The sequence below is a fragment of the Gopherus flavomarginatus genome, chromosome 1 (assembly GCF_025201925.1).
Source record: "Gopherus flavomarginatus isolate rGopFla2 chromosome 1, rGopFla2.mat.asm, whole genome shotgun sequence".
NCBI classification, from domain to species: Eukaryota; Metazoa; Chordata; order Testudines; family Testudinidae; genus Gopherus; species Gopherus flavomarginatus.
The window spans coordinates 27011115-27025029 of record NC_066617.1 but is presented as its reverse complement, the minus strand read 5'-3'; positions in this window follow the sequence as shown (position 1 = coordinate 27025029).

Here is a 13915-nt window from a genome sequence, read left to right as displayed (position 1 = left end):
GGGCGGCCGCGCGTCTGGACTTCCGGCGGGAGCGTCACAGGGCGGGGGGCGCGCACAGGAGGGGCGGGGCCCTGGCAGGAGGGCGGTTGCGGGCCTGTTGTCTGCACGGCGGTAGCGGGAGGGGGCTCCCCGAAGTGTTGGGCACCGGAGGGCTCTGGTGGTCCGAAGAACGAGGCTCTGTGCGGTCCCGAATTAAAGGGGCGAAGCAGGATGAGTTTCCTGTTAGTTACAAATAGGTGTGAAAATCTGGCTCTTAGCAGCAGCGCCGTGTCGTAACCCTTAATGCCTCTGTGTGGCTGTTCAGAGTCCGTACGTTGTGGGCCGGGCATATTGCTTCTCTCTGTAGCCTTGTGAAAGCCGCTGTCAGCGCACACCTTAAGGCTCAGGGAATTCTTTACATATGTTAAAATAAGCAACACAAAACTGCTTTCATTGGCTTCTTTTGTAATTATATTCAGATCAGGTTTTGTAAATTTCACACACACACCCCCCATACCGCCACCTGCCTCGTGACAGCACTTTATTTTACAAAATTTAAATGAGCCTAAGTGGTTGACAATGTCCTTTTAATAATCTTTGAAAAATATCTGAAGCTCGTGATGAGGCCATTTATTTTCTGGTTTAACAATTAATGGCACGTGTGCGGCTCAGTCCCGCTAATGTATATTCTCATGATTAGTCCCAATGATTTATTTGGATTGCTCTTGAGGGTAAGATTTCGCAGGATTTGGTACATAATGCTTAATCCTGCTTACTTTACTGGGACAGGTAGACCAGCTGGGCCAGATTCTCTCCTGTAAATGGGTACAACTCTCTTGACTTCAAATTAATTTTGTCCATCTAAACCAGCATGTCTTCAGTGGGGCTATTTGTACAAGGCAAACAAGTTTTGATCTTAATCAAAATTTAAAAAAATAGACTCCTAAATACAATGAACAGTAACAAGAAGAAATAAATAGTCTTCTCCTATAGAAGTGACATGGATGTTTTGAGTTCAGATTGACTGCAGGATCAGACTATTATTAAAATTGAATTCAGATAGTCCTGCAAAACCTTATTAATACAAATAGTCTTTATTCACTTGATTAATCCTTATTGGGTTACTTGTGTGAGAAAGGGGTATGCATAACTCACTCCCAGGATCATTAACTTGCTTTTGGTTATTTATGTGCTTTGAAACAGGGTTATTGTGGAAGCAGGAAAAAACATTTTAAAATGCATAAGGCAGGGTACAAAGAGAAATTATCTTTCTCAGCTTACCATTAAAGTTCTTTCAAACTCTGCAAACAAAATGATAACAGGTAAGTCTTGAATGTTCATGATTAAAACAAGAAGCCCAGTTATATATATGTTACTGAATCTGCACACAAACTCAAGAATAAATCTGCCTTTGGATGACAGTTTAAAGGAATCCAATTTTTCTAAACCTCAGAAGGGGCCCATAATAATTTAGCAAACTCATAGTCTCTGGTGACACATAGTATTGCTATGGACTAACCCATCATACTTTAGGCCTGAAGGATTTATTGTACTTTACTCTGTTGACCCAAGCCCAGGAAGAGAGCAGACATATGCTGGTGGTCTGCGTGTTTAGAAATATTTACTATAATGTTAATGTAGGTTGGATTCTATGCACAATGTATGTTTTTGTTTCTTCCCACCATCAAAGTGGAAAACAGTAGCTTCTTTTTAATAGTACAACTTATCCATTTCAGTTTCGTAAGACTTTGAGTGGTGCTCTCTCCAACAGGGAACTGAATTCCATTCCTATTCACACTGGTTTTAAATCCAGTATAACTCCACTGGACTCTTCTGAACTGGGAGCAGAACTTGATCGTAACATTTTAAATTATTTGTAAATTTTATTAGAACTATTTGACTTTGTCTCTGAAGTATCTTGTATATCAGGCAGCGGATAGTTTATTTCCTGATGCACTTAATCTGCAGATTATCTCTGAAAACTCTCCACTTTCTCCTGTGGGATGGGCAAGGATACCCAGTTTTATTTTAACTCTTTTCAATAACTTTTCATGTCATCATAACTTAAGGTCCTCTTGCTTTTGGTTATTTATGTGCTTTGAAACCGGTTATTGTGGAAGCAGGAAAAAACATTTAACATGCTAGAAGAGGGCCTCATCCTCCCTGATTGAACTTATCTCTAGCTTGCTTGCATATATATACCTGCTCCTGGAAATTTCCACTACATGCATCTGACGAAGTGGGTATTCACCCATGAAAGCTCATGCTCCAAAACGTCTGTTAGTCTATAAGGTGCCACAGGATTCTTTGCTGCTTTTACAGATCCAGACTAACACGGCTACCCCTCTGATACTTGACACCATGCAAGGCACTGCATTTAGCCATATGGAGTGGAAATCCATCAACCTCATGAAGAAACTTGCATAAATACAGACAGATATCATCTTCCTTTCCAAATGCAAACGGATGGACATCATACCAAATGGACTAAAGGTAAAAAATCCACTGCTATCTACATACTACACAGACCACAGTGAGAGATTATGCCATACTCTATCAAAGAAACTGAGGAACCACCTGATCAGCATCCTATACAGCAAACAGGAAAACATCAAAAAAGAGCTCTCCAACCTAGAGACTCTCATTAATAACCAAACTTCCATACAAACGGACTTCACTAAAATAAGACAGGAGATCTACATTACTCACTTCACTTATCTACAAAGGAAAAAGGACTGTAAGCTGTCTAAACTCCTGCCTGCCACATGGGGCCACAACCGTGGTACCCCTAACCCACCCAGCAATATCGTCAATCTATCCAACTACACACTCAGCCCAGAAGAAAAGTCTGTCCTATCTCAGGGACTCTCTTTCTGCCCTGCCACTCCCAGCAACATGATACAGTTCTGCGGCAATCTGGAAGCCTACTTTCACCGTCTCCGACTCAAAGAATACTTTCAGAACAACACTGATCAGTGCACTGATACACAGGTACCCTCCCACCAACAATACAAGAGGAAGAACTCCATATGGACTCCTTCTGAGGGTCGAAATGACAGTCTGGACCTATACATTGAATGCTTCCGCCGACGTGCACAGGCAGAAATTGTGGAAAAACAACATCGCTTGCCTCATAACCTAAGTCGTGCAGAAGGCATGCCATCCACAGCCTCAGAAACCACCCTGACATTATCATCAAAGAGGCTGATAAAGGAGGTGCTGTTGTCATCATGAACAGGTCTGACTACCAAAAGGAGGCCACCAGACAACTCTCCAATACCAAATTCTACAGGCCACTTCCCTCAGATCCCACTGAGGAATACACTAAGAAACTGCACCATCTACTCAGGACACTCCCTACACTAACACCGGAACAAATCAACATACCCTTAGAATAACCCTGGTCGGGGCTCTATCTACTACCCAAGATCCACAAACCTGGAAATCCTGGATGCCCCATCATCTCAGGCATTGGCACTCTCACTGAAGGACTGTCTCAATATGTGGACTCTCTACTCAGACCCTATGCCACCAGCACTCCCAGTTATCTCCGTGACACCACTGATTTCCTGAGGAAACTACAATGCATTGGTGATCTTCCAGAAAACACCATCCTAGCCACCATGGATGTGGAGGCTCTCTACACAAACATCCCACACACAGATGGAATACAAGCTGTCAGGAACAGTATCCCTGATGATGCCACAGCACAACTGGCTGCTGAACTCTGTGTCTTTATCCTCACACACAGCTATTTCAAATTTGATGACAATATATATCTCCAGATCAGTGGTACCGCTATGGGCACCCGCATGGCCCCACAATATGCCAATATTTTTATGGCCAACCTGGAACAACGCTTCCTCAGCTCTCGTCCACTCACGCCCCTTCTCTGCCTACGCTACATTGATGACATCTTCATCATCTGGACCCATGGGAAGGAGACTCTGGAAAAATTCCACCACGATTTCAACAGCTTTCACCCCACCATCAACCTCAGCCTGGACCAATCTACACGGGAGGTCCACTTCCCAGACACCACGGTGCAAATAAGTGATGGTCACATTAACACCACCCTATACAAAAAACCTACCGATCACTATGCCTACCTTCATGCCTCCAGCTTCCATCCCGGACACATCACACGATCCATTGTCTACAGCCAAGCACTGAGGTACAACCGCATCTGCTCTAACCCCTCAGACAGAGACCAACACCTACAAAATCTCCACCAAGCATTCTCAAAACTACAATACCCGCACGAGGAAATAAGGAAATAGATCAACAGAGCCAGATGTGTACCCAGAAGCCTCCTACTGCAGGACAAACCCAAGAAAGAAACCAACAGGACTCCACTGGCCATCACATACAGTCCCCAGCTAAAACCCCTCCAGCACATCATCAGGGATCTACAACCCATCCTGGACAATGATCCCACACTTTCACAGGCCTTGGGTGGCAGGCCAGTCCTCGCCCACAGACAACCTGCCAACCTGAAACATATTCTCACCAGTAACTGCACACCGCACCAGAGTAACTCTGGCTCAGGAACCAATCCATGCAACAAACCTCGATGCCAACTCTGCCCACATATCTACACCAGCGACACCATCACAGGACCTGACCAGATCAGCCACACCATCACCGGTTCATTCACCTGCACGTCCACCAATGTAATATATGCCATCGTATGCCAGCAATGCCCCTCTGCTAGGTACATCGTCCAAACTGGACAGTCTCTACGGAAAAGGATAAATGGACACAAATCAGATATTAGGAATGGCAATATACAAAAACCTGTAGGAGAACACTTCAATCTCCTTGGCCACACTATAGCAGACCTTAAGATGGCCATACTGCAGCAAAAAAACTTCAGGACCAGACTTCAAAGAGAAACTGCTGAGCTCCAGTTCATCTGCAAATTTGACACCATCAGCTCAGGATTAAACAAAGACTGTGAATGGCTTGCCAACTACAAAACCAGTTTCTCCTCCCTTGGTTTTCACAGCTCAACTGCTAGAACAGGGCCTCATCCTCCCTGATTGAACTAGCCTCGTTATCTCTAGCTTGCTTGCATATATATATATACCTGCCCCTGGAAATTTCCACTACATGCATCTGATGAAGTGGGTATTCACCCACGAAAGCTCATGCTCCAAAACGTCTGTTAGTCTATAAGGTGCCACAGGATTCTTTGCTGCTTTTACAGATCCAGACTAACACGGCTACCCCTCTGATACTTGACACCATGCAAGGCACTGCATTTAGCCATATGGAGTGGAAATCCATCAACCTCATGAAGAAACTTGCATAAATACAGACAGATATCATCTTCCTTTCCAAATGCAAACGGATGGACATCATACCAAATGGACTAAAGGTAAAAAATCCACTGCTATCTACATACTACACAGACCACAGTGAGAGATTATGCCATACTCTATCAAAGAAACTGAGGAACCACCTGATCAGCATCCTATACAGCAAACAGGAAAACATCAAAAAAGAGCTCTCCAACCTAGAGACTCTCATTAATAACCAAACTTCCATACAAACGGACTTCACTAAAATAAGACAGGAGATCTACATTACTCACTTCACTTATCTACAAAGGAAAAAGGACTGTAAGCTGTCTAAACTCCTGCCTGCCACATGGGGCCACAACCGTGGTACCCCTAACCCACCCAGCAATATCGTCAATCTATCCAACTACACACTCAGCCCAGAAGAAAAGTCTGTCCTATCTCAGGGACTCTCTTTCTGCCCTGCCACTCCCAGCAACATGATACAGTTCTGCGGCAATCTGGAAGCCTACTTTCACCGTCTCCGACTCAAAGAATACTTTCAGAACAACACTGATCAGTGCACTGATACACAGGTACCCTCCCACCAACAATACAAGAGGAAGAACTCCATATGGACTCCTTCTGAGGGTCGAAATGACAGTCTGGACCTATACATTGAATGCTTCCGCCGACGTGCACAGGCAGAAATTGTGGAAAAACAACATCGCTTGCCTCATAACCTAAGTCGTGCAGAAGGCATGCCATCCACAGCCTCAGAAACCACCCTGACATTATCATCAAAGAGGCTGATAAAGGAGGTGCTGTTGTCATCATGAACAGGTCTGACTACCAAAAGGAGGCCACCAGACAACTCTCCAATACCAAATTCTACAGGCCACTTCCCTCAGATCCCACTGAGGAATACACTAAGAAACTGCACCATCTACTCAGGACACTCCCTACACTAACACCGGAACAAATCAACATACCCTTAGAATAACCCTGGTCGGGGCTCTATCTACTACCCAAGATCCACAAACCTGGAAATCCTGGATGCCCCATCATCTCAGGCATTGGCACTCTCACTGAAGGACTGTCTCGATATGTGGACTCTCTACTCAGACCCTATGCCACCAGCACTCCCAGCTATCTCCGTGACACCACTGATTTCCTGAGGAAACTACAATGCATTGGTGATCTTCCAGAAAACACCATCCTAGCCACCATGGATGTGGAGGCTCTCTACACAAACATCCCACACACAGATGGAATACAAGCTGTCAGGAACAGTATCCCTGATGATGCCACAGCACAACTGGCTGCTGAACTCTGTGTCTTTATCCTCACACACAGCTATTTCAAATTTGATGACAATATATATCTCCAGATCAGTGGTACCGCTATGGGCACCCGCATGGCCCCACAATATGCCAATATTTTTATGGCCGACCTGGAACAACGCTTCCTCAGCTCTCGTCCACTCACGCCCCTTCTCTGCCTACGCTACATTGATGACATCTTCATCATCTGGACCCATGGGAAGGAGACTCTGGAAAAATTCCACCACGATTTCAACAGCTTCCACCCCACCATCAACCTCAGCCTGGACCAATCTACACGGGAGGTCCACTTCCCAGACACCACAGTGCAAATAAGTGATGGTCACATTAACACCACCCTATACAAAAAACCTACCGATCGCTATGCCTACCTTCATGCCTCCAGCTTCCATCCCGGACACATCACACGATCCATTGTCTACAGCCAAGCACTGAGGTACAACCGCATCTGCTCTAACCCCTCAGACAGAGACCAACACCTACAAAATCTCCACCAAGCATTCTCAAAACTACAATACCCGCACGAGGAAATAAGGAAATAGATCAACAGAGCCAGATGTGTACCCAGAAGTCTCCTACTGCAGGACAAACCCAAGAAAGAAACCAACAGGACTCCACTGGCCATCACATACAGTCCCCAGCTAAAACCCCTCCAGCACATCATCAGGGATCTACAACCCATCCTGGACAATGATCCCACACTTTCACAGGCCTTGGGTGGCAGGCCAGTCCTCGCCCACAGACAACCTGCCAACCTGAAACATATTCTCACCAGTAACTGCACACCGCACCAGAGTAACTCTGGCTCAGGAACCAATCCATGCAACAAACCTCGATGCCAACTCTGCCCACATATCTACACCAGTGACACCATCACAGGACCTGACCAGATCAGCCACACCATCACCGGTTCATTCACCTGCACGTCCACCAATGTAATATATGCCATCGTATGCCAGCAATGCCCCTCTGCTATGTACATCGGCCAAACTGGACAGTCTCTACGGAAAAGGATAAATGGACACAAATCAGATATTAGGAATGGCAATATACAAAAACCTGTAGGAGAACACTTCAATCTCCTTGGCCACACTATAGCAGACCTTAAGATGGCCATACTGCAGCAAAAAAACTTCAGGACCAGACTTCAAAGAGAAACTGCTGAGCTCCAGTTCATCTGCAAATTTGACACCATCAGCTCAGGATTAAACAAAGACTGTGAATGGCTTGCCAACTACAAAACCAGTTTCTCCTCCCTTGGTTTTCACAGCTCAACTGCTAGAACAGGGCCTCATCCTCCCTGATTGAACTAGCCTCGTTATCTCTAGCTTGCTTGCATATATATATATACCTGCCCCTGGAAATTTCCACTACATGCATCTGATGAAGTGGGTATTCACCCACGAAAGCTCATGCTCCAAAACGTCTGTTAGTCTATAAGGTGCCACAGGATTCTTTGCTGCTTTTAAGGTCCTCTGTGTTTCAAGTGTCCAGTAGGAATTTTTCTCTTGGAATGACAGCAAGATTACACCCAGTGTTTGCTACCCTTAAATGAAACTCTTCTTGGCATCACGTAGAAGTCTTGGGTAAACACTGAGGGCAAAGTCCTAGCTCCATTAAGTCAATGGAGGATTTTTCCATTGACTTCAGAAGAGCTAGGATTTCACCCTAAGGGTGGAATATAATTGTTCCACATGTGGGACTCCCATTGCTGTTGCATGTGATAGCAATGAATTCAGCAGTGAAGAGTTTAAATGGCAGTTCCACATATGCACTAAGTGCAAAAAAAAATAAGGGCACACGCCTGCAAGTGTGCTTAACTTTACTTAATCACATCAGTGATATTAAACCTAGGGTTGCCACTTGGTGTTGGATGTATTCCTGGAGGTTTCATCACATGACATAGTCTTTAATTAAAGATTCATCTTTAATTCCTGGAGGTTTGGCAACCCTAAGCCCAAGGGTGAATTCTTGTTCCCATTGCAGTCCATGGCAGTTTTGTCATTGACTTCAGTGGAACCAGGATTTCACCCATGATATTTGCTGGACCAAAGCCTAAAGATGTTTTGTTTGTTTGTTTTTGCCATTGGGGACACTTTTTCTAGTTCTTCCCTTACATACATCAGTCTCCCTGTACCAGTTTTGTGGGGTACTGAAACCCAGGCATAAACTGATCCACCTCTCTTGTAGCTTTCCACAATGAGGTACGTGTTTCTGCCATGGAGATTGTTTCTGAAGAGCTGTGCATGTTCCCCTGTACAATTGATAGTAGACATCTGCTCAGGCCCAGGGGAAACTTAAATAGGAGGACCTTGCACACCAATCCTCTGCACCATGGGTGAATTTCATTCATTAGCTATCATGGTTGTTGAAAATGGGTATTCAGGTCCTTGAATTTCTAGGCTAACTTTTTTTTTTTTAATGATAACTAAAGGTCTTGATAGCACTTTAATGGGCTAATGTTCAAGAGCCATGCCAAAGAGGTCAGTTTTAAGGAAGCATATAAATAAAGAGACCTGATGCATTATATATTGGGGGTGCAGTGCAGCAGCAGGCAGGAAAATGACAGCGGATGAAGAGGTTTTTTCTTTTGCATTGAACGGCCTTCAGAAATGTAATAACAAAAATGGGAATGTTTGTTTTTTAAATTGTACCTGCTGTAAACTGCTTGTCTGGAATCTGGACTTGTCATCACAGGCACAGAAATCTATCCAATTTATTTATTACATAAGTAACCCTTCTGCCAGGTGGAGCCAGCAGCAACCAGGGCTGGGGTCAATATCTAGGGGTTCCTTTTCAACAATACAATACACAACCAGCTTGAGCCCCCACCCAGTAACCTGGAAAAACTACACACCACCCTTGGGCACTCAGAGAGGCAATATTTCCCTACACGCAAGCACAGAGTCTGAGTGTAGAAAAGAAACTTTTAATGAAAGGAGACAATTCACCTGAATTAGGGAAAATGCCACAATCAGGATTCATAAACATAAAACTGTGAGCAGGACATCCACCCTAGAGTGCATAAAGCAGAGTCTTCTGCCTCATGTTCTTGAGTTCTACAACCAAAAGTTCCTTTACTGTGCCCCCCTCTGCTCCCTCACCATACCCCACTCACAGTGGTTTTCATTGGTCAGTGAGGACCCAGGGTTCAGAGGTGCACGTGTGTGAGTTCACCTCTGACACAGGGAAGAAGGAACCTTGCTTGCTCTGCCATCTGAGTGCTTGCTCTAGCTGGCTGCCCTGCCAACCATGGTTCCTCTTTGCTGGCTACTCTGCTAGCCACAGTTTTTCTCTGCTGGCTGCCTTGCCAGCTATGACTCTTCACTCCTGGACACCCTGTCAGGTACTCATTCTAATAGCTACCTCATCAGCTAACTATCAGTCATCTTCTGCTGCTACCTACCTATCTATTATGACCTCTGCAGATTTTTAGCTCTTAGCAGGCTAGGCAGAAACACTACTCTTTCACAAATGATTTCAGCTTCTCTTTGAGCACTTTAAAATAACAAAGGCTCCTAATGAAACCTATTTAGTTGTATCTTTGAACAGTAGAAATGAATAAGTTAAACCAGACCTAGGATACTTAGGAAATTGCCATACTGCCTGACTAGGATACCTATCCCCACCCCTCTTACTTTCCCAGGCTTCTGGCAGTCTAGCCCCAGGCTTAATGAGGTCCTTTCGGCTGAGGGTGACCCCCTTCTTTGGGCCAGGTTAAGCACAGTTCTGCTTCCCTTTATTCGTACAATAGAGGCAACAACATTTATAACAGCATTTCACTACCCTTGCATTCAGTACTAAAGTGATTTGTAACCCAACACCTCCCAAAGCTCATCACTTGGAGCTACACAGCTCCTGTCTGCTAGATATCTATGCAGAGTTCATGTAAATACAGCTAGCTGTCATGGGAAAGCCCATTCAGACTCTGCTTACACATAAATATATCATTAGGGCCCTACCAAATTCACCACAATGAAAAACGAATCATGGACCGTGAAATCTGGTCTTTTGTGTACTTTTACTGTATACTGTACAGGTTTCACAGGGGAGACCAGCATTTCTCAAATTAGGGATCCTGACCCAAAAGAGAGTTGCAGGGGGATTGCAAGGTTATTTTAGGGGGCTCACAGTACTGCTATCCTTACTTCTGTGCTGCCTTCAGAGCTGGGTGGCTAAAGAGTGGTGGTTGGGCATCTAGCTCTAGCAGCAGTGTATGGTATTGCCACCCTTGTTGTTGCCACCTGCAGAGCTGGGTGGCTGGAAAATGCTATCTGCTGACTGAGGGCCTAGCTCTGCAGGCAGCAGTGCAGAAGTAAGGGTGGCAATACCATACAAGGCTAATCCTTATTCTGTATTGCTGCTGGCAGTAGCTCTGCCTTCAGAGCTGGGATTGTAGCCAATGCTTTCTAGCCAGTGCTGTAGTCAGCAGTGTAGAAAGGTAGCAGTACTAACTCAGAAATTGGTAGGGCCTTATCTATAATACATATATTTCCCTTTTTTCCACCTGAACTTTTGATGACAGTTGTGGAAAAGCAAAAAAAGGCTTGAAATGAGGGGTAACTAAGGGCCCGGGACACTGCTAGACCTTCATGACTTGAGAGCCATGCCATCTATGAAATAGCATAGGCTCTAGTTTATTCTGTACTGTTTAAAAAAGAAAATAAACTGTAGCATATGAAAACCTGGAAACTTTTCCATATACACTGGTCAGACCAGGCCAGGAACAACAGGTCAATTGTTTGCCCATGTGAATGGATTGATAGTCTCAGTCTAGATCCTCATGAGCAAAAGTCTGTATAACAAAAACAAAATCCAGAATAAATTGCAATACTTGTCACTGTTGTTGGCGGTCTTGTGAAGGGGTCAAGGGCTGTGTGCACATGGATGTTGAACTATCCTTATCACCACTAGGTCATTCTAGGTCAGGGCTGAGGAGCATATGGAAGCTTGCACAGTTATAATCCATAACTTCAGCCAGAGCTGTCAGTCCTGCACCTTCCATCACAGAAAATTTGCTACCTTGTTAATTAAGAGATAAGCATTTGAAGAGCGGCAAAGGAAGTAAGTAAAGCACATGAAAGATGCGTATTCAACTAGCTATATATTTGGTTCTGATGTTCTTGGAGGAGCATGGACAAAAGCCATCTACAAGTGACTAGCCACAGTGCAATCTATATTCTATAAATTAGTGACACAGTGTGCAAATGGTCTTACTAGTTGTGTGCTCTGCTGCACCACGACCCTTGCAAAGAGTGTGTGCTCTTTTACCCATGTGGAGCACACACCCCACCAACACTCACCATGCTTTGGGTGTTCTCAGAGATGTGTGCCTGGCTAGCATCAGTGAGAAAGTGATGTCAGTGTTGCAAAAGGTGTATTTAACAGAAATGTTTCAATGATGTGAATGAATTTAACAATCCCACTTCTGTGCATTGTCCCCTGTGCTTCACCAGATGTGGCCTTCAGGAACTTTTGTAGTAGTAAATCATCTTTATCTTTTTTCTACAAGGTGAGATTGCAGGCACTGCCCATACATGCACAGGCATTTTAATCACTTTATTACAGGAATATAAAGCCCCAAATGTTACCATTGCCACCTAGGAAAACTACATGTAATGAGACATTGAAGCAACTTAGAGATATATCTTACTGGTGGTCATTGTCAAAATGCTGCCTTAAAGAGTCCCTGATTTTATTAGCTCCCCTCTGGGCTCCTTTGACAGCCCTGGTATCTGGCTGCTCAAAATCAGTGGCCAAGCAGTCTGCCTCAGCACTCCACCCCTGAGCAAATCTTTCACCCTCAGCTTCACAGAGATTATACAACATACAGCATACGGCTATGACCATGTGAATATTATCCTCAGTGAGGTCCAATCTGCCATAAAGGCATCACTGGCACACCTTTAATCTGCCAAAGGCACATTCAACTGTCATCCAGCACCTACTGAGCCTGTTGTTGAACTGCTCCTTACTGCTATCTAGGTGTCCCATGTAAGGTTTCATGAGCCACAGCTATAAGGGGTATGCAGCGTCCCCCAGAATGACTATGGGCATTTAAACACCTACCACTGTAATCTTCTGGTTAGGAAAGAAAGACCTTGCTTGTAACTTTCTGTACAGGTCAATTATCCTGAAGATGCGTGCATCATGCACCTTCTCAGAACACGCCGCGTTGATGTCAGTGAAACACCCACGGCGATCCACAGGTGCCTGCAACATCATGGACAAATACCCCTTCCTATTGATGTACTCTGTCACAAGGTGGTTTGGTGCCAAAATTGGAATATGTGTGCCATCTGTTGCCCCTCCACAGTTAGGGAAGCCCATTTCTGCAAAGCCCTCCACTATTTCACGCACATTTCCCAGAGTCAGGGTCCTTCATAGCAGGATGTGATTTATTGCTCTGCACACGTGCATTAATGCAGCCCCAACCGTCAACTTCCCCACTCCAAATTGATTTGTGACTGACCAGTAGCAGTCTGGAGTTGTCATCTTCCACACAGCAATTGCCACATGCTTCTCTACTGACAGGGCAGTTCTCATTCTGGTGTCCTTGCACTGCAGGTCTGGGGCGAGCTCCATGCACAGTTCCAGAAAAGTGGCTTTCCCATCCAAAAGTTCTGTAGCCACTGTTCATCATCCTACACCTTCATGACGATACGATCCCACCATTCAGTTCTTGTTTCACGAGCCCAAAAGCAACAGTCTACCCTATGCACCTGCTATGTGAATGCCAAAAGCAATCTAAAGTTGCTTCTATCCAATCATGCAAAATGTCAGGCGCCTGTGAGTCTTCTTCAGTTAGGAGAGTAGTGCGGGATCCATCCCTTCTCACAAAGATGCTGGGGTACACAGCAAAGAAGGGCCATTGACAAAATGCCACGAAAGAAAGCTGGAAGCCCATGGAGTGCTGGGACTGAAAGCAATGCATCATGGGACATTTAGCACTTTCCCAAGATGCGCCGCAATCCGCTCCATCGTCCCATAACACCTAGTAACAGAAGGACTGAGCGATAAGTACCCACAGTGTGTTGCTCACACTGTTGATGATGGTGCCCCCACTGTGGACATGATCTGATGACAAAGAGAGCAAGTGTGAACACAAAATTGCAATTTTTATTATGTCAACTCTTGGGTCTCAACATCACTTTTGTAGACACAAATTGGTAGTGTAGACATGGCCTTACGTAGACTGACTGCTAAAGGGGGACAGAGACCAACACTGTATGGTGGTAATGTGGTTTATAAAACATAGTGGCTTAAGTTACCAGAACTCTCTCAATGTGGCCCCATAGCAGGGTGGTCACC